The sequence below is a fragment of the Mytilus galloprovincialis genome, unplaced genomic scaffold (assembly GCF_965363235.1).
Source record: "Mytilus galloprovincialis unplaced genomic scaffold, xbMytGall1.hap1.1 HAP1_SCAFFOLD_141, whole genome shotgun sequence".
Taxonomy (NCBI): domain Eukaryota; kingdom Metazoa; phylum Mollusca; class Bivalvia; order Mytilida; family Mytilidae; genus Mytilus; species Mytilus galloprovincialis.
The window spans coordinates 35,437-60,185 of NW_027468074.1; the positions used below are offsets into that span (position 1 = coordinate 35,437).

At 33.7% G+C, this 24,749-nt stretch overlaps 1 pseudogene; it reads left to right on the top strand.

Annotated features, from left to right (window-relative positions):
• The window catches only part of LOC143060692 (uncharacterized), a 31,476-nt pseudogene extending 14,846 nt beyond the window's left edge, over positions 1 to 16,630 (top strand).
• Positions 16,631 to 24,749: the final 8,119 nt, after the last annotated feature.

Genomic DNA, 24,749 nt, shown 5'->3' on the forward strand with positions numbered 1-24,749 from the left:
CATGTTTACAAGAAAGAAAAAAAGAGGAATAAATTGAAAATAAAAGATTTAAAAGCATAACATATTGAAATAATTAGCAGGAGATGATGAGACTGTTTTTGTTTTTAAATATTAGATAAGGTCATGCGATTCATTATAGTCTGTTAGACTTTTCTTATTTTAAACACATGTTGGATAAATGTCAATAAGATAGTAACCCAGCAACACAAAACCAAATCTACATACGGCCTAAAAAGATGGACCTTCAACTCGATCCTAAGATAGGTTGGGGAAATTCTTTTCATTGTTTTTTCTTTGATTCTTCTTCAATTGCTTTGCATCATGATTGGTGTGTATTTGTAACTTTCATTGTATTTTTAACCGAATTTTTGTGACAAAAATGTTGGTTATTGATTTAGGGATGTACAGCTGGCAGTTGGGCAGTCGGGCGGTCGGGCAGTAGGGCGGTCAGGCGATCGGGCAGTAGGGCGGTCGGGCTGTCGGGGTGGTGGCAAACAACTGTTGTCCGTACATTTACTCATGAACCGTTCATCCAAAGCTTTTAAAATTTTAACATGTTGTTACTGACAACAAAATGAAGGTCAAGTTCAAGAATGACGATTTTGACTTTTACTTTTCAGGAGTTATGGTTTTTAAAAGATTGAAAAATGGCGTTTCCGGTCGTGTCTGTGCATTTATGCATGAACTGTCCAACCAAAGCTTCCCAAATTTCAATATGTTATTACTGATGAAAAAATGGAGGTCAAATTTAAGAATGACGATTTTGACTTTTACCATTCAGTAGTTATGGTTCTTGAAAGAATGAAAAATGGCGTTTCCAGTCTTGTCCGTGCATTTTCGCATGAACTGTTCAATCAAAGCTTCCCAAATTTTAATATGTTGTTACTGATGACAAAATGGAGGTCAAGTTCAAGAATGACGATTTTGACTTTTACCGTTCAGGAGTTATGGTTCTTGAAAGATTGAAAAAGGGCGTTTCCAGTCATGTCCGTGCATTTACTCATTAACTGTTCAACCAAAGCTTTTCAAATTTTCATATGTTGTTACTGATGACAAAATGGAGGTCAAGTCAAATAATGTTGATTTTGACTTTTACCGTTCAGGAGTTATGGTTCTTGAAAGATAAAAAAATGGCATTTCCATTCATGTTGTTGCATTTACTCATGAACCATTCAACCTAAGCTCTTTCAAATTTTTTAAATATGTTGATACTGATGACAAAATGCAGGTCAAATTTGATATTGACGATTTTCACTTTCACCGTTCATCAGTTATGGTTCTTGTGATATTGCCAGGACACAAATAAATGTGACAGCCTCTTGTTTCTTGTAAAATGAAAAGAAAACGAAAAAGAAACCTAATGGGACAAAGAAATATGGACAACAACAAATAAGGAAACCCAGGAACTGGACATATACATTTGTATACCCTTTATTTTAATGTAAACATTGATGAAATCACTCACTATACTTAGCCTTTTTTCACTGATTACAATACTGATGTACGATGTTAAGTATTAAGGTATCAAAGCATTACATCTCCTAGATTTACTATCAATAATACGAATTGATGTGAAACAAGTGGCGGAAAATAAGTAGCCTACATGGTTAACGTCGTCTTGTATTAAGATTTTTAAAATCAAATTGTACACACTGCTTTAAATATCAAGCCGCAGTTCCTTGCCATACCACAGCATCAACGGCCTGGTTGATCTGTTTGATGTTGTCCAATTTACCATGACTCTTTGCTTGCAAAAGCATAGGAATGAGTAAATCCAATATTGTGTTTTACCTGGTTTCCTGTAACTGTTTAAATTTGATTAAAATGGTTTAATATATGTGGCTTTTTCAAAATGTGACATAAACAGTGGCGGATACAGGGGCGAGTTCCGGAGGTTGGAACCCTTTTTTTCTGACGACCAATGCATTTGAATGGGGACATAAAGTTGGGCCCCCATCCACCCTTTTCTCCTTGGTTGGGACCTCCCCTCTGTTTTTTTGAAAATGGCTGGATATATCTGTAACATGTCCTTATCGATGTTTTGGGCGCAACCATTGAGGACAGTACATATAGTTGCAACTGTGTTATTTACCAATAGTTATGTAACCAACATCTTCTTTCTTTATAAGAACCTTTGAATTGATTGAAACCAAATATTGTATTTATGTTCTTGATGAGGTGCTTACCAGGTTACCTACCAAGTTTTGTAACCTTGTCACTGATTTGTCATCCCAGATAGCTACCATCAGCTGGGTACCTAGTTTTAGGATAACATAAAAAATTCTTACATGAATCACTGATAGTGATAGGAATAATATATGACATGAATGTTTCTTATGAGATGTAAACTTGAATTAGCATTCTTACTTTGTTATCCTAGAAAGTTGCCTATAGTGACCCTTAGTGTAACATAGTACTAACCTATTGGAAAAACATACATGCAATTATTAAATTGTCTTCTAGAGAAAAGCTTCAAATGGATCCAAAGGAAGCCAAGGCTTGATGTAGAAATAAGGCTTTTATTTGACCTAATTTGGTGACTTTATATACAATGCCACTCGGATGGAAGGTTGGCTAATTGGCACTCATACCATGGCCACATCTTCTTATTTTATATGATTATTTGTTTCTTAAGAGCTGTTTTGTTGCTTTGTTGCCTATCTCAGTATCTGTTATCTAAGTAGGCTTCAGCAAGGGGGCTTTATAGTTTAGCATATGCTGCTATGGGAAATACTTACAAATTTTGAAAGAATTGAAACCAGTAATGATTTGTATGTTCCGTATGAGGTGCTAACAAAAGTAAAAAAAAATGTACTTTGTTGCTTATCTGTCCTCTAAGATTTTTATACGACCGCAAAAATTTAGATTTTTTGGTCGTATATTGCTATCACGTTGGCGTCGTCGTAGTCGTCCGAATACTTTTAGTTTTCGCACTCTAACTTTAGTAAAAGTGAATAGAAATCAATGAAATTTTAACACAAGGTTTATGACCACAAAAGGAAGGTTGGGATTGATTTTGGGAGTTTTGGTCCCAATATTTTAGGAATTAGGGGCCAAAAAGGGCCCAAATAAGCATTTTCTTGGTTTTCGCACTATAACTTTAGTTTAAGTGAATAGAAATCTATGAAATTTTGACACAAGGTTTATGACCACAAAAGGACGGTTGGGATGGATATTGGGAGTTTTGGTTTTAACAGTTTAGGAATTAAGGGCAAAAAAAGGGCCCAAATAAGCATTATTCTTGGTTTTCGCACAATAACTTTAGTATAAGTAAATAGAAATCAATGAAATTTAAACACAAGGTTTATGACCACAAAAGGAAGGTTGGGATTGATTTTTGGAGTTGAGGTCACAACAGTTTATGAATTAGGGGCCAAAAAGGGGCCCAAATAAGCATTATTTTTGGTTTTTGCACCATAACTTTAGTATAAGTAAATAGAAATCTATGAAATTTAAACACAAGGTTTATGACCATAAAAGGAAGGTTGGGTTTGATTTTGGGAGTTTTGGTCCCAACAGTTTAGGAATAAGGGGCCCAAAGGGTCCAAAATTGAACTTTGTGTGATTTCATCAAAAATTGAGTAATTGGGGTTCTTTGATATGCGGAATCTAACTATGTATGTAGATTCTTAATTTTTGGTCCCGTTTTCAAATTGGTCTACATTAAGGTCCAAAGGGTCCAAAATTAAACTTAGTTTGATTTTAACAAAAATTGAATCCTTGGGGTTCTTTGATATGCTGAATTTAAAAATGTACTTAGATTTTTAATTATTGGCCTAGTTTTCAAGTTGGTCCAAATGGGGGTCCAAAATTAAAGTTTGTTTGATTTCATCAAAAATTGAATAAATGGGTTCTTTGATATGCCAAATCTAACTGTGTATGTAGATTCTTAATTTTTGGTCCAGTTTTCAAATTGGTCTACATTAAGGTCCAAAGGGTCCAAAATTAAACTAAGTTTGATTTTAACAAAAATTAAATTGGGCTTATTTGATATGCTTTATCTAAACATGTACTTTGATTTTTGATTATGGGCCCAGTTTTCAAGTTGGTCCAAATCAGGATTCCATATCAAGTATTGTGCAATAGCAAGAAATTTTCAATTGCACAGTATTGCACAATAGCATTGATTGATTGTTGGTTGCTTAACGTCCATATTGCACAATAGCAAGAAATATCTAATTGCACAATATTGTGCAATAGCAATTAATTTTCAATTGGAGTTATCTTTCTTTGTATAGAATAGTAGTTGATAATATATGTTGGAAATTTGCCAGACATGACTATGATGTCATTTTCTATTTTTATTTGCCAATAACTTTATGTAAATAACTTCATTGGAAATTTGCCAATATAAAATGTGGCTGATGAAGCTTTTTTCCCTTATCTTATCTAAAATGTTTTTAGATAATGTATGTTGGACATTTGCCAGACATGACTATGATGTCATTTTCTATTTTTATTTGCCAATAACTTTATGTAAATAACTTCATTGGAAATTTGCCAATATAAAATGTTTCTGATGAAGTTTTTTTTATTGTTTTATACAATAAACAATGTATATTCACTTTTACTACCAACCAATCTTTACCATTCAGTGATAACAAGCACTTTATTTTACATTTTAATATTTTATGATGTATTTAAAAGAGTAGTTATTGTTGCAAACTCCATTAGAAATTTGAATTGATATCAGTTTTGGAAAAAGGGAAACCGGGATGTGAAAAAGGGGGGGGGGGGGTTAAATTTTTCTCATTTCAGATTTCATAAATAAAAAGAAAATTTCTTCAAACATTTTTTTGAGAGGATTAATATTCAACAGCATAGTCACTCAGAATTGCTCAAAGGCAAACAAATTTTTTTTAAGTTCATTAGACCACATTCATTCTGTATCAGAAACCTATGCTGTGTCAACTATTTAATTTTAGATTTAAATAAGTTTGAAGAAGAAATCTTTAATAGATTTGTAAAATCTTGACATTTGTTTTGTGTAAAAAAAACCATGTAATGTCAAAAATTTGATCACAATCCAAATTCAGAGCTGTATCACGCTTGAATGTTTTGTCCATACTTGCCCCAACTGTTCAGGGTTCGACCTCTGCGGTCGTATAAAGCTGCGCCCTGCGGAGCACCTGGTTTAATATGTAACCTTATAGAAAATACATATTTTTCAAAATTAGATATAAAGTTCAATGTATTATTTTCATAATTTTTTTTTATGGCCCAGAACGAAGTTGTCAGGGCAATATAGTTATACCCTTGTCTGTCATTCTGTCATTCGCTCATTCTGCAACAAACCATTACACAGTCTTTTTTTCTAAACACTTTTAGATATTTGGCTGATTTTTGGTATGTGAGTTAACCATGATGAGTTACAGATCAAGTTTGAGTTTTGTTCCTCTCCTCTAATTTTTGCGGAAATCAGGCAAACTAGAGGTGTCAAAACGACATGAATGGCCCTGTCTCAAAATGTTGGAAAATCTGCAATTTCAACAACAAATATGGACAAAACATGATGGTAGTCTCACGTATCAAAAATTAGCTCAAAATCTTAACTGTGATTTTCAACAATTTATCAGGGTCCAAAGTCAGAAATTTCGGCAAAAAATTAGCAGAGTGGAACAAAACTCAAACTTGATCTGTAACTCATCGTGGTTAACACACATACGAAAAAATCCGCCCAATATTATCTGAAGGCTTTTAGAAAAAAAGTCTGTAATTACCATGATTTTCAATCATTTAATCGTAGACCAAAGCCTGAAATTGCAAAAATTGGCAGAGCGGAACAATACTCAATCTAGATTTGTAAAATAGAGAATGGAAATTTGAAATGTAACAAAATTAAAAAAATAACAGAGGGCCACTAATAGGTCTTTTTCACAGCGAGAAAAAACACATCCAGTTGTGGACTTCAGCTGGCCCCTAAACAAAAATGTTTACTTACGGTACTCAGTGGAAATAGATGTCATACTGAACTCCTAATAAACGTATCAATGAACTAAAACTAAAAAAAAAACCTACAAGAATAGCAGACAAGAGGCTTCTGACAAATGGTACTGGCACACAAATTGTTGTAAACCTAACTAGCTTAATAACCTGCCCAAATTTAACCAAAGTTCAGCACAAACATTGTTTTCAAAATGTGTCTGATGGCTGATATGGCTAAAATAAAAGAGGGGGGGGGGGGGTAGGAGGGGTCCTGATCCCAAAATCTGGGGCTTTAAAACATGAAATCCTGAGGTCCCAAATTTAAAAAAAACTACAATCCCAACATCCCAAAATTTTGAAAAACGAATTCCTGGATCCTTAAAGGATCAATCTCGAAATCCTAAGCTTAAAAACACATGATCCCTGAGTCCCGATAAAGGTCCTATCCCACCTCATAGAAAGTAGGGGTAAATGCAAGGTTTGTCTATTATTCTATTATTATGAAATTTGTTATGAAAAGACTTTGAATATTTGCATACTTTAAATGTTAAAGTATTGCTATTTTAATTGCAACATATGAATTATTGAATAACAAATAAACATGATCTACAAATACATGTAGACCAGACATATCTCTGTGTTAATGTTTCTTTTTCTTTTTCTTTTCAGAAATCAAGTTGACCAAGAATATAATATCAAACAGGTAGGAAACTTACATAAATAATAAGTTATCAGTTTTCATAGGAGCTCAGCGGAAAATATATATATTTTGGGTGTTATCTAAAATTCATTGCATGCTTGATTATTTCACAAATCTTTTTGAGGTCGGTTTAAACATATTTTATTGTTTCAAATGACAAATGGATCAGACACAATTGAATTTTGCATCTTATTTACTGACTTCTCTCTGTGAAGTTTAACTCTAAAGTTGATCATTGGACTCTAAAAGTTGAGTTATGATTCAATCATCTTGTCCTTTCTGATTCCTTCATTGTTTCTTATCGCCCCACTGTTGTATGTTGATTCATCCTTCTGTTGTCAACACTATCAATAACTCAAAAAAGCTTTCAGCTGAATTTTCATGAAACTTTGGTGAATTGTTGATATATATATATATATATATATATATGTTCAGGACCAACTGAGTATTTGGACCATATGAATATAGTCATGACAATATGCGTGTACTCATATGGTCTGACCCTATGCATATGGTCCAACCATACACGTATGGACTGTCTGTATGAGTATATACTCTTATGGTTTTTAACGGGCGGGACCATATGAGTATTTTAACCATATAGGTTCAAATATGCATTGATGGTTTACATATGACAATGTATGAATTTAAAGGCTAAGTTAAAATTAAATATTGATCATGCCAAAGTTGGTTTTCATTGCTTATTACATTCTTGCATGTAGGCTTATGCTGTTATGGTGACATTTACTTCCACCCAGTAACATAACCTTTTTTCCCATTTGCACATAATGGTTTTGCACGATCCTTTTCAGTTACACCTTTTGTTTGCAAGTGAAAAGGTAGCTTTCTTTGCAGCTGCGTGCAGTGAAGCAAATGTTTTTGGTTATTCCGACGTGTCTACGGTGTTTATGAAGCTGTAGATTTCAAATATCGTAGTATGACGTCAGTACATCATATTAACAATAGCAACTTAAATAAAATATATTCCTAAATGCCAGTGACCTCTTATTTCTCTTTATTGAGAAATTTTTGGAAGTAATCTTTTCGAGTAGACGTATTTCTATATACTCAAAATAACAAATTGGTAATGGACATCGGTATAAAATGTGTCTATTATAGTTTTGACTAGGTAGTTAAATTAACTGTGAAACTATCAGTTAATATCTTTATTATAATATAATAATGAAATGACCTACATGTATATGATAGAGTGTTTTTAAGGAACAGTTATACCATATGAAGAGTTTAGAAGTATTCAAAGTAAACTGTAACAGAGTGTTTATTACCCCAACCAGGCGTATGGTCGGATCATATGAGTATATACCCAGTATATATCCATGCAAATACTCATATGACAGGGACTAAACTTAACGGTTGCCCAGTCGCCCAATGCGACCAGATTTTCAGCTAGGTGAACATTTTTATCACCCTGATCGCCCAGCTGGCATCAATTAATATTTTTCATCCAATGTCTATCCTTTTAATAACCGAAACCCAGTAGGACAACTACGTTTTTGATGGGAAGTCACGATAAATTCATTGTTTTTACGCTTTTGAATCTGTATTGCTTCAAAGATATATCCCAGAAGAGAGTTATTACAAGTCTGATTTTGACAAATGCATGTCAACACAATGTGTTCTTTTATGAAAAAACGAAACTCAAAATCTCATCAATAAATAGCATAATATCTAGTACAGTGATGTAATGAGATGATATTTTTGATCAACACATAGAGGATGGCTTGGATTTGAAATAACATTTAATGAGTTTTGGAAACGGTACCCCTATTGTCAACAGGAAGTTACATGTATAATTGAAGGGAGACAATTTTTATGGGATATCTTCTAAAATCAATTCTGTCAAATCTTATGAAATATTTCTGATGGCAATAATTCAAGTATTATGAAGTTATCACACATAATCTTCTTGACTCAACAATTCACATGGATTACATAAAAAGGCTTTATATGAAAAGTAAAATTTAAGTTGTTTTTATTTGAATAGAAATTGGTTGGGGCCCCTAAAATTTCAACTGGGCCCCTGAAAAAAATATTTAAGGGGCCCAGCTGACCCCTGGAGAAAAAGAGTTAAGGATAGTACTTGATATGGTCCAGAACATATATATTTTTTGTAGAAAATAAAAATAGATTCATGACCTGTCTTGAAGAAGAAAATCTCCGGTTATAACACATACAAACTTTTTACAGTAAAATAGTTTAAAACTTCAATTCATAATAAGCCTATGAAATATATACCTTGATGTATTTTACATTGTTATTTCAAGGCAAGTCATATCCCCTCCCTTTTCATTCATAGTTTTGCATCAATTCTCATGCTAAATGTTTCCAAGTATGTAATGAGCAATCTGTCATGAATATTTGTTGATATTGGAATATAAGAAGTTATTGTCCTTTATAGTTATTTTTTTTACAAATTTACATTATACTAACATTAAATTTGCTCTAAATGCTTTAGTTTCAGAGATATAAACTAAAAACTGCATTATACCTCCATGTTCTTTTTTTTGGCCAATTTTTTTGTCAGCCATGTTGGTTGTCAGACAGGGTAAATAAACACATTTTTATACGACCACAAAAAAATTTTGGGGATCGTATAATGGTATGATGTTGTCGTATGGGTCATCCAAGACACACTGTTTCCAGACATTGGGACAATAACTTGAGTTTAAATGAATATATCTAAATGAAATTTTTTCAGAAGGTTCAATATATAGGGTAAAATGCAGTTTTTGGCTCATATCTGAAACTAAAGTATTAAGAGCAAATTTGTCAGAAAAAAAATGTTTTTAGGTCATTATATATCTGCTCTGAAATTTTCTGACCATTCAGGCAAACAATTGTTGGGTTGCTGCCCCTTAAATCCAAATTTTATGAAAATTTTGCATGTTATTATCTTGAATATTTTTATAGATAAAGATACAGTGTAAACAGCAATAATGTTTGCAAAGTAAGACCTTAAAATAAGTCAGCATGAATTAAATGGTCAATTGACCCCTTAAGGTAACAGGTACGTAAATGGCTTGTCCTGGGATTTTTAAAAGAAATTTAATGCACGTAGAACTTATTAAAAGATAATGAAAAATTGAAAAAATTAAAGTTGGTCACCGATCTAATTTCCGAGTTCCAGGCATTTGAAAATGGTAATGAAACAACATAAAGTACATAGACTTAACGTCAAATTTGAACCAAAAATAAGAAATTTCAAGCTTTATTTATTCTGCAGTTTAAACCAATCCTACGATTTTTCTATAAAAATCAAATGTTTTTGAGGTATTATTTTCCTTTCTTTTGATATATAATTTTCATGGGATTACCGAACTCCTTTTTCATATAAAAGCCGTTGAAAGGGTGTTGTTGACGGGAAAAGAGAGAAAAATCATGACGTCGCCGAAAGGATTACGCAACGTCAAGGCTATTTCAGCAGAATTGTAAAGACAGCGACCGCCTCATTATAATTTGTTTAGCTATTCAAATGCGCTATAGAGCATATTATCCTGCCTGGAAAAAGGATTGATTACTTATTATTGTTTTTTCAGTGATTATACGAGGTCCTAAGTAATTATAACGTATTTCTGGAATAATTAAAAACACAATGTTTAAGGACATATGTTTATAAACTTATTGAACAGAAACGATAAAAGATCTATCATTAAAATTCCGAGTGACGATTATACATTCAATGCTCACATATATGACCACAATTTTTCTACTTCACAATATCAGTGGAGGCGAAATATACCGTGCATTGGGAAATTGAAACTTATAAGCCGAAAACACTGCTGCTGATATGTTTAATAGATTTGTTTTCAAAGATCTGCAAGAGGCAGTATGTAATTATACGGAAGTAGGTGATTCATATATGGAGATACATCTTTTAAGTTAAAACATGGTCTTAAATATGCATTATATTATGTTTTAAAAAAAGTCAGCAGAGATTTTGAGGGTAGAACATCTCAGTAAATTTGCAGACGATAAAGCAGAGGAGGTCACAACATTTTTGCATATTTTTGAAACCACCAAAAAATTAATAATTTTCAAATGCTTTATTCAATAAAAGAAAAAATCGTCAGGTTAATTTGAGAAAGCCACATCGAATAACAGATGATAATTTATTCACCATCAGACAATTCACCATTGAAAGAATTAAAAATATAGTAGAAATGTACAAAGAATATAAAATCTGGACACGATCAGACTTCATTAAATTGAGGAATCTTGTGGTATGTCGCTTGACAATGTGCAATGGACGACGTGGTGGAGAAGCATGCGGACATCTTAGATCAGAGTTCAAAGATGCTGTTGAAGACAATAGGATTAATAAAAAATGGAAGAATGATCCATATGTGCTTTTCCAAGTTTTGAAGAATGTCTACAAGGCTGGCAAAGGGATAAAAATACTGGTACCAGTTTTGTTCACTTTAGAAACATTGGCAGCAACTATTTTATTAGATGATGATGACCTTAGGCAGCAAGCTGAAGTTTTATCTAATAACAGGTATGTTTTTGCAAACACTCATAATTCCTTGGAATATGTAAACGGCTACTGAGGTATGCAACTTGTTGCAAGTGATGCTGGTATAAGAGAAGATGAGGCAAAGAAGATCAATGACACCTTAATTCGACATTTTACCAGCACTGAAATGGCTGCAAAGGACATACCAGAGAACGAGCGACAATATTTCTATACACATATTTGTAATTCCGAAGAAATGAACAAACAGACATATCAAGCTCCTTTAGCTGTTATGGAGATCGTGAAAGTTGTCAAACACATGAAAGTCACACAGGATAGCGTTGTCACCAACCTGTGTGCCTCCAGATAATGTCCTTCTTCATGTTATTCCAATTGGTAATCACGGAACAATCACACAGGATAATGTTTTGTCACCACCATGTTTGCTTCAGTATTTACAGTGCTTTCTTTGTATTTTTCCTATTGGTCAACACACAGTCAGTCACACAGGATAATGGTATGTCACCAACATGTATCCCTCCAGATTATATCTTTCTACATAATCTTCCAATTTGTCATCACACAGACAGTCACATAGGATAAAGTTTTGTCAAATAAAGTAACATGTATGCCTTCAATATGTGTTTAAAAAGCAAAATCTGCAGATAATGTCTTTTTCTTCATCTGATTTAAATTTTCAACACAGTCAGTCACACAGGAAAATTTTTATCACCAACATGTATGCCTCCATATAACATCTTTCTTAAGTTATATCCCTCCGATTTGTCATCACACAAACAGTTACACAGTATAGTGGTTTGTCATCAACATGTATGCCTCCAGTTTATGTCCTGATAATGTCTTTCTTCATTTTGAATCAATTTGTCAGCACACAGACAGTCACCAAGGATAGGGGTTTGTCACCAACGGAATCCCAAATCCTCTCCTAACCTGACACAGTGGTATAACTGTACAAAATAAAGTAACATGTTTGCCTTCAATAAGTGTTTAAAAAGCAAAATCTGCAGATAATGTCTTTTTCTTCATCTGATTTAAATTTTCACCACAACTTACTGACCAGACAGTCACACTGCATGATTTTTTTGTTATATATATTATAAATAAGAAAAACGATAAGGCAACTTTATTTTCAACTGTAAGCAACCAATTAGATACTTGACCAGGAGAGTGCTGCATATTTTGCAACAAATACTGCCTAAAGCTTAGTAGGCACATACAACTGGTACATAAAGAAGAAGACAGAGTAAAGGCAGTCCTAAAGGTCTCTCCAAGAACAAAAAATAAAATATTTTCATAATTTAAGAAGGAGCTAGGGCATGTAGGGAATTCATTTAAACAACATGGAAAAACTTGGCAAAGATAGTCATGCTGTCCTTGCAAGGGAAAGAGTTTCCAAAATATTTTCTGTGCAGGTTATGTGTGATAACTGCAATGCCATATTAACCAAAAAGCTATGTCAAGATACAGAGCTGCATGCCAGGAAGGATCATCAAAACAGATAAATGCCATTCCAGCCCAATTTTTGATCAAAGATAATGATGTATCTGAAAGTTTTGGCAAAAACATCTAGACAAAATTCACCAAAGACGATGTTGGTAAAATCTGTCAATCTGATGATTTGGTAAAAAAAAGTTGAAAGTATACTGTAGGTTAAAAAAAAGACAAAAGAAGACCAATTATCCCAAGCCAGAAAGAGTGTGATGAACGACATGAGAGGGTTAGCTCAAACATACAACTTTTTTAAAGAAGAAGTCAAAATGGATCATCCGTTACTTCATCTCAGTAAATTTGCAGACGATAAAGCAGAGGAGGTCACAACATTTTTGCACATTTTTGAAACCATCAAAAAATTTATAAATTTCAGATGTTTTATTCAATAAAAGAAAAAATCGACAGGTTAATTTGAGAAGGCCACATCGAATTACAGATGATAATTTGTTCACCATCAGACAATATACCATTGAAAGCATGAAAAAAAATAGTAGAAATATACAACCAATATAAAATCTGGACATGGTCAGACTTCATTAGGCCTAAATTAAAATATTGTTTGTTTGCCCTTTTCCGACCCTATGTTTTGAAACAGGGTAGGTAGGTAGGTAAAATATTTTATTTTTTTCCCCAAAAAAATAACTTGGGTCGGTATATTTTTTGTCATTGGTAGGCAGGTAGGTATAATATTTTATTTTATAGATACAAAATCTTCATAATGTCATTTTTGTCTGTTTTGCTTTTGCTAAAAAGTTTCTGGGACTATTTGTATAATAGTCCCAGGAAGTTTTGAAAAAAAATATCATGTAGAATGTGAAGTTAATTCATGCACTACTATTTTGTTTTCAAATATCAAAATATATTTTCAACGTTTATATGCCTGGAACTTTGAAGAGTTTTAACTATCACTAATATTCTGTACTACGTACCTTGTTCTCTTACCTCTACCTAAAGGTTTTCTGTAAGAGTTAATATTGTCCTAGTAAAATATGCCTAGGCAGACATACATTACTAGTAGAAAAAGTCCCTAGAGTGTTTAAATTTTCGTTTGTGCCTAGGTTGCCAATAAAATTGCAACAAGACTTGAAACTCAATTGTCACGTATTTTACATCGCATTTATAAATGATATGTATGGAAAACTTGGGCAATTTTACTGCCAAATATTCTCCACTTTAAAGGCGTTTGTCACCTTTGGTTCATGTCAGATATAATGAATATAGCAATACTGGTCGAAAGCATCGTTAACATTATCATCCTGATCAACGGATCACAAAAAGGCCAAGGACGTATGTTAGTTATACGTCCTTGCAAAAGGCCATTCCTACATAGAATACAACGTCCGTTTACAAAATAGTTTGTACACACGTTGATAGTTTTGTAAATGAACCTTGCTCTTCAAGTTTAAAGATACAGAGTAAGGGAGCTACCATTTGATTTTTATGGGGGGGCTAGGATGAAATTTGAAAAAAATAGGCAGGACAGGAGTTTTGAGTAAAAAAAAAGGCAGGATGAGACACTTTGCAAAAAAAAAGGCAGGATGACAATTTAGGTAAAAAAAAGTCAGGATAAACTAATAAAAAAAAAGGCAGGACCAAATAGCATGAATAGAGGGAAAAACAAGAGGCTCTCAAGAGCCTGAATCGCTCACCTTAATTCTTTTGGTTAAATCTCTCATCAATGATTATTTTGGCTTTTCAATTTATTTAAATGTTTTTTGGATCGTCCTATTTTCTTCAAAAGCAAAAAAAAATAATCATTTTATCCTATGTTCTATTTTAACCATAGGAGCTATGTTTCTTGACATTCAAGGAAATAAAATATAAAATTTATACTAGATACTCTGAAACTCATTTAGCCTAAGTTTGGCTGAAATTGATACAGCAGTTTCAAAGGAGAAGATTTTTTAAAGTAAGTCAACATGATGAACAAATTGTGAAAAAAGTCTTTAAAGGGCAATAACTCCTTAAGGGGTCAATTGACAATTTTGGTCAAATTGACTTAATTGAAGATCTTACTTTGCTGAACATTATTGCTGTTTACAGTTTATTTCTATCTATAATTATATTCAAGATAATAAACAAAAACAGCAAAATTTCCTTAAAATGATCAATTCAGGGGCAGCAACCCAACAACAGGTTGTCTGATTCATCTGAAAATTTCAGGGCAGACAGAAATTGACCTGATAAACAATATTACCCAACGTCAGATTTGCTCTAAATGCTTTGGTTTTTGAGTTATAAGCCAAAAACTGCATTTGACCCCTATGTTCTATTTTTAGCAATGGCGACCATGTTTGTTGATAGATCATAACTTCGGATACAATTTACAAACAAGATACCCTATGGAACATTCAGTTAAAGTTTGGAAGTATTTGGCCCAGTAGTTTCAGAGAACATTTTTGTAAAAGATTACTAAGATTTACGAAAAATGGTGAAAAATTGACTATAAAGGGCAATAACTCCTAAAGGGGTCAACTGACCATTTCCGTCATGTTGACTTATTTGTAAATCTTACTTTGCTGAACATTATTCCTGTTTACAGTTTATCTCTATCTATAATAATATTCAAGATAATAACCAAAAACAGCAAAATTTCCTTAAAATTACCAATTCAGGAGCAGCAACCCAACAACAGGTTGTCTGATTCATCTGAAAATTTCAGGGCAGATAGATCTTGACCTGATAAACAATATATCTCATGTCAGATTTGCTCTAAATGCTTTGGTTTTTGAGTTATAAGCCAAAAACTGCATTTGACCCCTATGTTCTATTTTTAGCAATGGCTACCATGTTTGTTGATAGATCATAACTTTGGATACAATTTACAAACTAGATACCCTAAGGAACATTCAATTAAAGTTTGGAAGTATTTGGCCCAGTCAGTTTCAGAGGAGAAGATTTTTGTAAAAGATTACTAAGATTTACGAAAAATGGTTAAAAATTGACTATAAAGGGCAATAACTCCTAAAGGGGTCAACTGACCATTTCCGTCATGTTGACCTATTTGTAAATCTTACTTTGCTGAACATTATTCCTGTTTACAGTTTATCTCTATCTATAATAATATTCAAGATAATAACCAAAAACAGCAAAATTTCCTTAAAATTACCAATTCAGGGGCAGCAACCCAACAACGGGTTGTCTGATTCATCTGAAAATTTCAGGGCAGATAGATCTTGACCTGATAAACAATATTACCCCATGTCAGATTTGCTCTAAATGCTTTGGTTTTTGAGTTATAAGCCAAAAACTGCATTTGACCCCTATGTTCTATTTTTAGCAATGGCAACCATGTTTGTTGATAGATCAAAACTTCGGATACAATTTATAAATTAGATACCCTAAGGAACATTCAGTTAAAGTTTGAAAGTATTTGGCCCAGTAGTTTCAGAGGAGAAGATTCTTGAAATAGTTTACGACAACAGACGACGACGACGGACGACGACGGACGCCAAGTGATGGCATAAGCTCACTTTGAGCTAATAAAAATGCAGACAGAGATTACAACTAAAAAAAAATGCAGGACAAAATTTTTCATCCTAGCCCCCCCATAAAAATCAAATGGTAGCTCCCTAACGTACATCATATCACGATTTCAAAGCGTTCAACATCGATTTCAAACAAATGCTTTGAAACTCTAAATGCAAGTGTTCATGTCAAACGCTCACGTGATACCAAACAGACTAGACGTTATACGATAAAGGTAAAACCCGAGGATTCCGGTAAAAAAAAGTTTTGAGCGGGAAATACAAATATAAGATTTTTGGTAGGAACGAAAACATAAAATAAAATAAAATCTTGCTGGTAAATACAAATAAAAGATTTTCAGGCGGAATGAATTTATAGGGTCGGTCGGTAAAGGGCAAACAAACAATATTTTAATTTAAGCCTTAACTTGAGGAATCTTGTGGTACGTCGCTTGACAATGTGCAATGGACGACTTGGTCAGGAAGCATGCAGACTTCTTAGATTAGAGTTTAAAGATGCTGTTGAAGATAATTTGTTTAATAAAAGATGAAAGAAAGATCCATATGTGCTATCTCAAGAATTGAAGATTGCCTACGAGGCTGGCAAAGGGATGAATAAACTGGTACCAGTTTTGTTCACTGTAGAAACATTGGCAGCAACTATTTTATTAGATGATGATGACCTTAGGCATTAAGTTGAAGTTTTATCTAATTACATGTATGTCTTTGAAAACACTCATAATTCCTTGAAATATGTAACGGCTGCTTTCTTTGCTGCTGGTTTCATAGCCTTAGGCTTGGCTGCCTTTTTCTCTCCAGCTGGTTTCTTTGCAGCTGGCTTCCATTAGTTCTTGAATGCTCTTCTTCTTCACCTCTTCTTTATGCTCCTTGTAAAAGTCTTGGAATTCTGTCTTCTCAAAGCGTTTAAAGGGATACCACTCTCAATATAAAATCTTAGCATGGTCAGACTTCATGAACTGCGTGACAATGTGCAATGGACGACTAGGTCAGGAAGCATGCAGACTTCTTAGATCAGAGTTCAAAGTTGCTGTTGAAGACAATTTGGTTTAATAAAAAAAGAAAAAATGATCCATATGTTCTATGAATTTATAACACTTGAACAACACTTTTTAATAATAATTATATAAAATAAGGAAGCTTATTCAATCTAGAATTGAACACTTTGATTTTTATAAATGTACGAGTACAAATACGACAAAACACATCCAAAAACCATGAGGCATGAACCTTTACCAAAATATCGTAAACTCTGACCTTTTATCACGTGACCAATGTCTTAACCTTAGAAGCCATTAAATCGTTTGCTGTCTAACTGCTAGACATTTCCCTCCATTTTCACTTTTATCCTCCTTGTCTGAAAATTTGATTATCAAAACCTGCATTGTCATTTTCCATATACACCATGGCTTCAATTTTTTAATTGAAATATATAATTTGCATTTAATTGATCATTTATTCAAGCAATCAAAACCATCCATTAGTTCTTGAATGCCCTTCTTCTTCACCTCTTCTGAATTCACCTAGGTAAAAGTCTTAGAATTCTGTCTTCCAAAAGCATTTAAAGGGATACCACTCTCAATATAAAATCTGGACATGGTCAGACTTCATTAACTTGAGGAATCTTGTGGTATGTCGCTTGACAATGTGCAATGGACGACTAGGTCAGGAAGCATGCAGACTTCTTAGATTAGAGTTTAAAGATGCTGTTGAAGATAATTTGTTTAATAAAAGATGAAAGAAAGATCCATATGTGCTATCTCAAGAATTGAAGATTGCCTACGAGGCTGGCAAAGGGATGAATAAACTGGTACCAGTTTTGTTCACTGTAGAAACATTGGCAGCAACTATTTTATTAGATGATGATGACCTTAGGCATTAAGTTGAAGTTTTATCTAATTACATGTATGTCTTTGAAAACACTCATAATTCCTTGAAATATGTAACGGCTGCTTTCTTTGCTGCTGGTTTCATAGCCTTAGGCTTGGCTGCCTTTTTCTCTCCAGCTGGTTTCTTTGCAGCTGGCTTCCATTAGTTCTTGAATGCTCTTCTTCTTCACCTCTTCTTTATGCTCCTTGTAAAAGTCTTGGAATTCTGTCTTCTCAAAGCGTTTAAAGGGATACCACTCTCAATATAAAATCTTAGCATGGTCAGACTTCATGAACTGCGTGACAATGTGCAATGGACGACTAGGTCAGGAAGCATGCAGACTTCTTAGATCAGAGTTCAAAGTTGCTGTTGAAGACAATTTGGTTTAATAAAAAAAGAAAAAATGATCCATATGTTCTATGAATTTATAACACTTGAACAACACTTTTTAATAATAATTATATAAAATAAGGAAGCTTATTCAATCTAGAATTGAACACTTTGATTTTTATAAATGTACGAGTACAAATACGACAAAACACATCCAAAAACCATGAGGCATGAACGTTTACCAAAATATCGTAAACTCTGACCTTTTATCACGTGACCAATGTCTTAACCTTAGAAGCCATTAAATCGTTTGCTGTCTAACTGCTAGACATTTCCCTCCATTTTCACTTTTATCCTCCTTGTCTGAAAATTTGATTATCAAAACCTGCATTGTCATTTTCCATATACACCATGGCTTCAATTTTTTAATTGAAATATATAATTTGCATTTAATTGATCATTTATTCAAGCAATCAAAACCATCCATTAGTTCTTGAATGCCCTTCTTCTTCACCTCTTCTGAATTCACCTAGGTAAAAGTCTTAGAATTCTGTCTTCCAAAAGCATTTAAAGGGATACCACTCTCAATATAAAATCTGGACATGGTCAGACTTCATTAACTTGAGGAATCTTGTGGTATGTCGCTTGACAATGTGCAATGGACGACTAGGTCAGGAAGCATGCAGACTTCTTAGATTAGAGTTTAAAGATGCTGTTGAAGATAATTTGTTTAATAAAAGATGAAAGAAAGATCCATATGTGCTATCTCAAGAATTGAAGATTGCCTACGAGGCTGGCAAAGGGATGAATAAACTGGTACCAGTTTTGTTCACTGTAGAAACATTGGCAGCAACTATTTTATTAGATGATGATGACCTTAGGCATTAAGTTGAAGTTTTATCTAATTACATGTATGTCTTTGAAAACACTCATAATTCCTTGAAATATGTAACGGCTGCTTTCTTTGCTGCTGGTTTCATAGCCTTAGGCTTGGCTGCCTTTTTCTCTCCAGCTGGTTTCTTTGCAGCTGGCTTCCATTAGTTCTTGAATGCTCTTCTTCTTCACCTCTTCTTTATGCTCCTTGTAAAAGTCTTGGAATTCTGTCTTCTCAAAGCGTTTAAAGGGATACCACTCTCAATATAAAATCTTAGCATGGTCAGACTTCATGAACTGCGTGACAATGTGCAATGGACGACTAGGTCAGGAAGCATGCAGACTTCTTAGATCAGAGTTCAAAGTTGCTGTTGAAGACAATTTGGTTTAATAAAAAAAGAAAAAATGATCCATATGTTCTATGAATTTATAACACTTGAACAACACTTTTTAATAATAATTATATAAAATAAGGAAGCTTATTCAATCTAGAATTGAACACTTTGATTTTTATAAATGTACGAGTACAAATACGACAAAACACATCCAAAAACCATGAGGCATGAACGTTTACCAAAATATCGTAAACTCTGACCTTTTATCACGTGACCAATGTCTTAACCTTAGAAGCCATTAAATCGTTTGCTGTCTAACTGCTAGACATTTCCCTCCATTTTCACTTTTATCCTCCTTGTCTGAAAATTTGATTATCAAAACCTGCATTGTCATTTTCCATATACACCATGGCTTCAATTTTTTAATTGAAATATATAATTTGCATTTAATTGATCATTTATTCAAGCAATCAAAACCATCCATTAGTTCTTGAATGCCCTTCTTCTTCACCTCTTCTGAATTCACCTAGGTAAAAGTCTTAGAATTCTGTCTTCCAAAAGCATTTAAAGGGATACCACTCTCAATATAAAATCTGGACATGGTCAGACTTCATTAACTTGAGGAATCTTGTGGTATGTCGCTTGACAATGTGCAATGGACGACTAGGTCAGGAAGCATGCAGACTTCTTAGATTAGAGTTTAAAGATGCTGTTGAAGATAATTTGTTTAATAAAAGATGAAAGAAAGATCCATATGTGCTATCTCAAGAATTGAAGATTGCCTACGAGGCTGGCAAAGGGATGAATAAACTGGTACCAGTTTTGTTCACTGTAGAAACATTGGCAGCAACTATTTTATTAGATGATGATGACCTTAGGCATTAAGTTGAAGTTTTATCTAATTACATGTATGTCTTTGAAAACACTCATAATTCCTTGAAATATGTAACGGCTGCTTTCTTTGCTGCTGGTTTCATAGCCTTAGGCTTGGCTGCCTTTTTCTCTCCAGCTGGTTTCTTTGCAGCTGGCTTCCATTAGTTCTTGAATGCTCTTCTTCTTCACCTCTTCTTTATGCTCCTTGTAAAAGTCTTGGAATTCTGTCTTCTCAAAGCGTTTAAAGGGATACCACTCTCAATATAAAATCTTAGCATGGTCAGACTTCATGAACTGCGTGACAATGTGCAATGGACGACTAGGTCAGGAAGCATGCAGACTTCTTAGATCAGAGTTCAAAGTTGCTGTTGAAGACAATTTGGTTTAATAAAAAAAGAAAAAATGATCCATATGTTCTATGAATTTATAACACTTGAACAACACTTTTTAATAATAATTATATAAAATAAGGAAGCTTATTCAATCTAGAATTGAACACTTTGATTTTTATAAATGTACGAGTACAAATACGACAAAACACATCCAAAAACCATGAGGCATGAACGTTTACCAAAATATCGTAAACTCTGACCTTTTATCACGTGACCAATGTCTTAACCTTAGAAGCCATTAAATCGTTTGCTGTCTAACTGCTAGACATTTCCCTCCATTTTCACTTTTATCCTCCTTGTCTGAAAATTTGATTATCAAAACCTGCATTGTCATTTTCCATATACACCATGGCTTCAATTTTTTAATTGAAATATATAATTTGCATTTAATTGATCATTTATTCAAGCAATCAAAACCATCCATTAGTTCTTGAATGCCCTTCTTCTTCACCTCTTCTGAATTCACCTAGGTAAAAGTCTTAGAATTCTGTCTTCCAAAAGCATTTAAAGGGATACCACTCTCAATATAAAATCTGGACATGGTCAGACTTCATTAACTTGAGGAATCTTGTGGTATGTCGCTTGACAATGTGCAATGGACGACTAGGTCAGGAAGCATGCAGACTTCTTAGATTAGAGTTTAAAGATGCTGTTGAAGATAATTTGTTTAATAAAAGATGAAAGAAAGATCCATATGTGCTATCTCAAGAATTGAAGATTGCCTACGAGGCTGGCAAAGGGATGAATAAACTGGTACCAGTTTTGTTCACTGTAGAAACATTGGCAGCAACTATTTTATTAGATGATGATGACCTTAGGCATTAAGTTGAAGTTTTATCTAATTACATGTATGTCTTTGAAAACACTCATAATTCCTTGAAATATGTAACGGCTGCTTTCTTTGCTGCTGGTTTCATAGCCTTAGGCTTGGCTGCCTTTTTCTCTCCAGCTGGTTTCTTTGCAGCTGGCTTCCATTAGTTCTTGAATGCTCTTCTTCTTCACCTCTTCTTTATGCTCCTTGTAAAAGTCTTGGAATTCTGTCTTCTCAAAGCGTTTAAAGGGATACCACTCTCAATATAAAATCTTAGCATGGTCAGACTTCATGAACTGCGTGACAATGTGCAATGGACGACTAGGTCAGGAAGCATGCAGACTTCTTAGATCAGAGTTCAAAGTTGCTGTTGAAGACAATTTGGTTTAATAAAAAAAGAAAAAATGATCCATATGTTCTATGAATTTATAACACTTGAACAACACTTTTTAATAATAATTATATAAAATAAGGAAGCTTATTCAATCTAGAATTGAACACTTTGATTTTTATAAATGTACGAGTACAAATACGACAAAACACATCCAAAAACCATGAGGCATGAACGTTTACCAAAATATCGTAAACTCTGACCTTTTATCACGTGACCAATGTCTTAACCTTAGAAGCCATTAAATCGTTTGCTGTCTAACTGCTAGACATTTCCCTCCATTTTCACTTTTATCCTCCTTGTCTGAAAATTTGATTATCAAAACCTGCATTGTCATTTTCCATATACACCATGGCTTCAATTTTTTAATTGAAATATATAATTTGCATTTAATTGATCATTTATTCAAGCAATCAAAACCATCCATTAGTTCTTGAATGCCCTTCTTCTTCACCTCTTCTGAATTCACCTAGGTAAAAGTCTTAGAATTCTGTCTTCCAAAAGCATTTAAAGGGATACCACTCTCAATATAAAATCTGGACATGGTCAGACTTCATTAACTTGAGGAATCTTGTGGTATGTCGCTTGACAATGTGCAATGGACGACTAGGTCAGGAAGCATGCAGACTTCTTAGATTAGAGTTTAAAGATGCTGTTGAAGATAATTTGTTTAATAAAAGATGAAAGAAAGATCCATATGTGCTATCTCAAGAATTGAAGATTGCCTACGAGGCTGGCAAAGGGATGAATAAACTGGTACCAGTTTTGTTCACTGTAGAAACATTGGCAACAACTATTTTATTAGATGATGATGACCTTAGGCATTAAGTTGAAGTTTTATCTAATTACATGTATGTCTTTGAAAACACTCATAATTCCTTGAAATATGTAACGGCTGCTTTCTTTGCTGCTGGTTTCATAGCCTTAGGCTTGGCTGCCTTTTTCTCTCCAGCTGGTTTCTTTGCAGCTGGCTTCCATTAGTTCTTGAATGCTCTTCTTCTTCACCTCTTCTTTATGCTCCTTGTAAAAGTCTTGGAATTCTGTCTTCTCAAAGCGTTTAAAGGGATACCACTCTCAATATAAAATCTTAGCATGGTCAGACTTCATGAACTGCGTGACAATGTGCAATGGACGACTAGGTCAGGAAGCATGCAGACTTCTTAGATCAGAGTTCAAAGTTGCTGTTGAAGACAATTTGGTTTATTAAAAAAAGAAAAAATGATCCATATGTTCTATGAATTTATAACACTTGAACAACACTTTTTAATAATAATTATATAAAATAAGGAAGCTTATTCAATCTAGAATTGAACACTTTGATTTTTATAAATGTACGAGTACAAATACGACAAAACACATCCAAAAACCATGAGGCATGAACGTTTACCAAAATATCGTAAACTCTGACCTTTTATCACGTGACCAATGTCTTAACCTTAGAAGCCATTAAATCGTTTGCTGTCTAACTGCTAGACATTTCCCTCCATTTTCACTTTTATCCTCCTTGTCTGAAAATTTGATTATCAAAACCTGCATTGTCATTTTCCATATACACCATGGCTTCAATTTTTTAATTGAAATATATAATTTGCATTTAATTGATCATTTATTCAAGCAATCAAAACCATCCATTAGTTCTTGAATGCCCTTCTTCTTCACCTCTTCTGAATTCACCTAGGTAAAAGTCTTAGAATTCTGTCTTCCAAAAGCATTTAAAGGGATACCACTCTCAATATAAAATCTGGACATGGTCAGACTTCATTAACTTGAGGAATCTTGTGGTATGTCGCTTGACAATGTGCAATGGACGACTAGGTCAGGAAGCATGCAGACTTCTTAGATTAGAGTTTAAAGATGCTGTTGAAGATAATTTGTTTAATAAAAGATGAAAGAAAGATCCATATGTGCTATCTCAAGAATTGAAGATTGCCTACGAGGCTGGCAAAGGGATGAATAAACTGGTACCAGTTTTGTTCACTGTAGAAACATTGGCAGCAACTATTTTATTAGATGATGATGACCTTAGGCATTAAGTTGAAGTTTTATCTAATTACATGAATGTCTTTGAAAACACTCATAATTCCTTGAAATATGTAACGGCTGCTTTCTTTGCTGCTGGTTTCATAGCCTTAGGCTTGGCTGCCTTTTTCTCTCCAGCTGGTTTCTTTGCAGCTGGCTTCCATTAGTTCTTGAATGCTCTTCTTCTTCACCTCTTCTTTATGCTCCTTGTAAAAGTCTTGGAATTCTGTCTTCTCAAAGCGTTTAAAGGGATACCACTCTCAATATAAAATCTTAGCATGGTCAGACTTCATGAACTGCGTGACAATGTGCAATGGACGACTAGGTCAGGAAGCATGCAGACTTCTTAGATCAGAGTTCAAAGTTGCTGTTGAAGACAATTTGGTTTAATAAAAAAAGAAAAAATGATCCATATGTTCTATGAATTTATAACACTTGAACAACACTTTTTAATAATAATTATATAAAATAAGGAAGCTTATTCAATCTAGAATTGAACACTTTGATTTTTATAAATGTACGAGTACAAATACGACAAAACACATCCAAAAACCATGAGGCATGAACGTTTACCAAAATATCGTAAACTCTGACCTTTTATCACGTGACCAATGTCTTAACCTTAGAAGCCATTAAATCGTTTGCTGTCTAACTGCTAGACATTTCCCTCCATTTTCACTTTTATCCTCCTTGTCTGAAAATTTGATTATCAAAACCTGCATTGTCATTTTCCATATACACCATGGCTTCAATTTTTTAA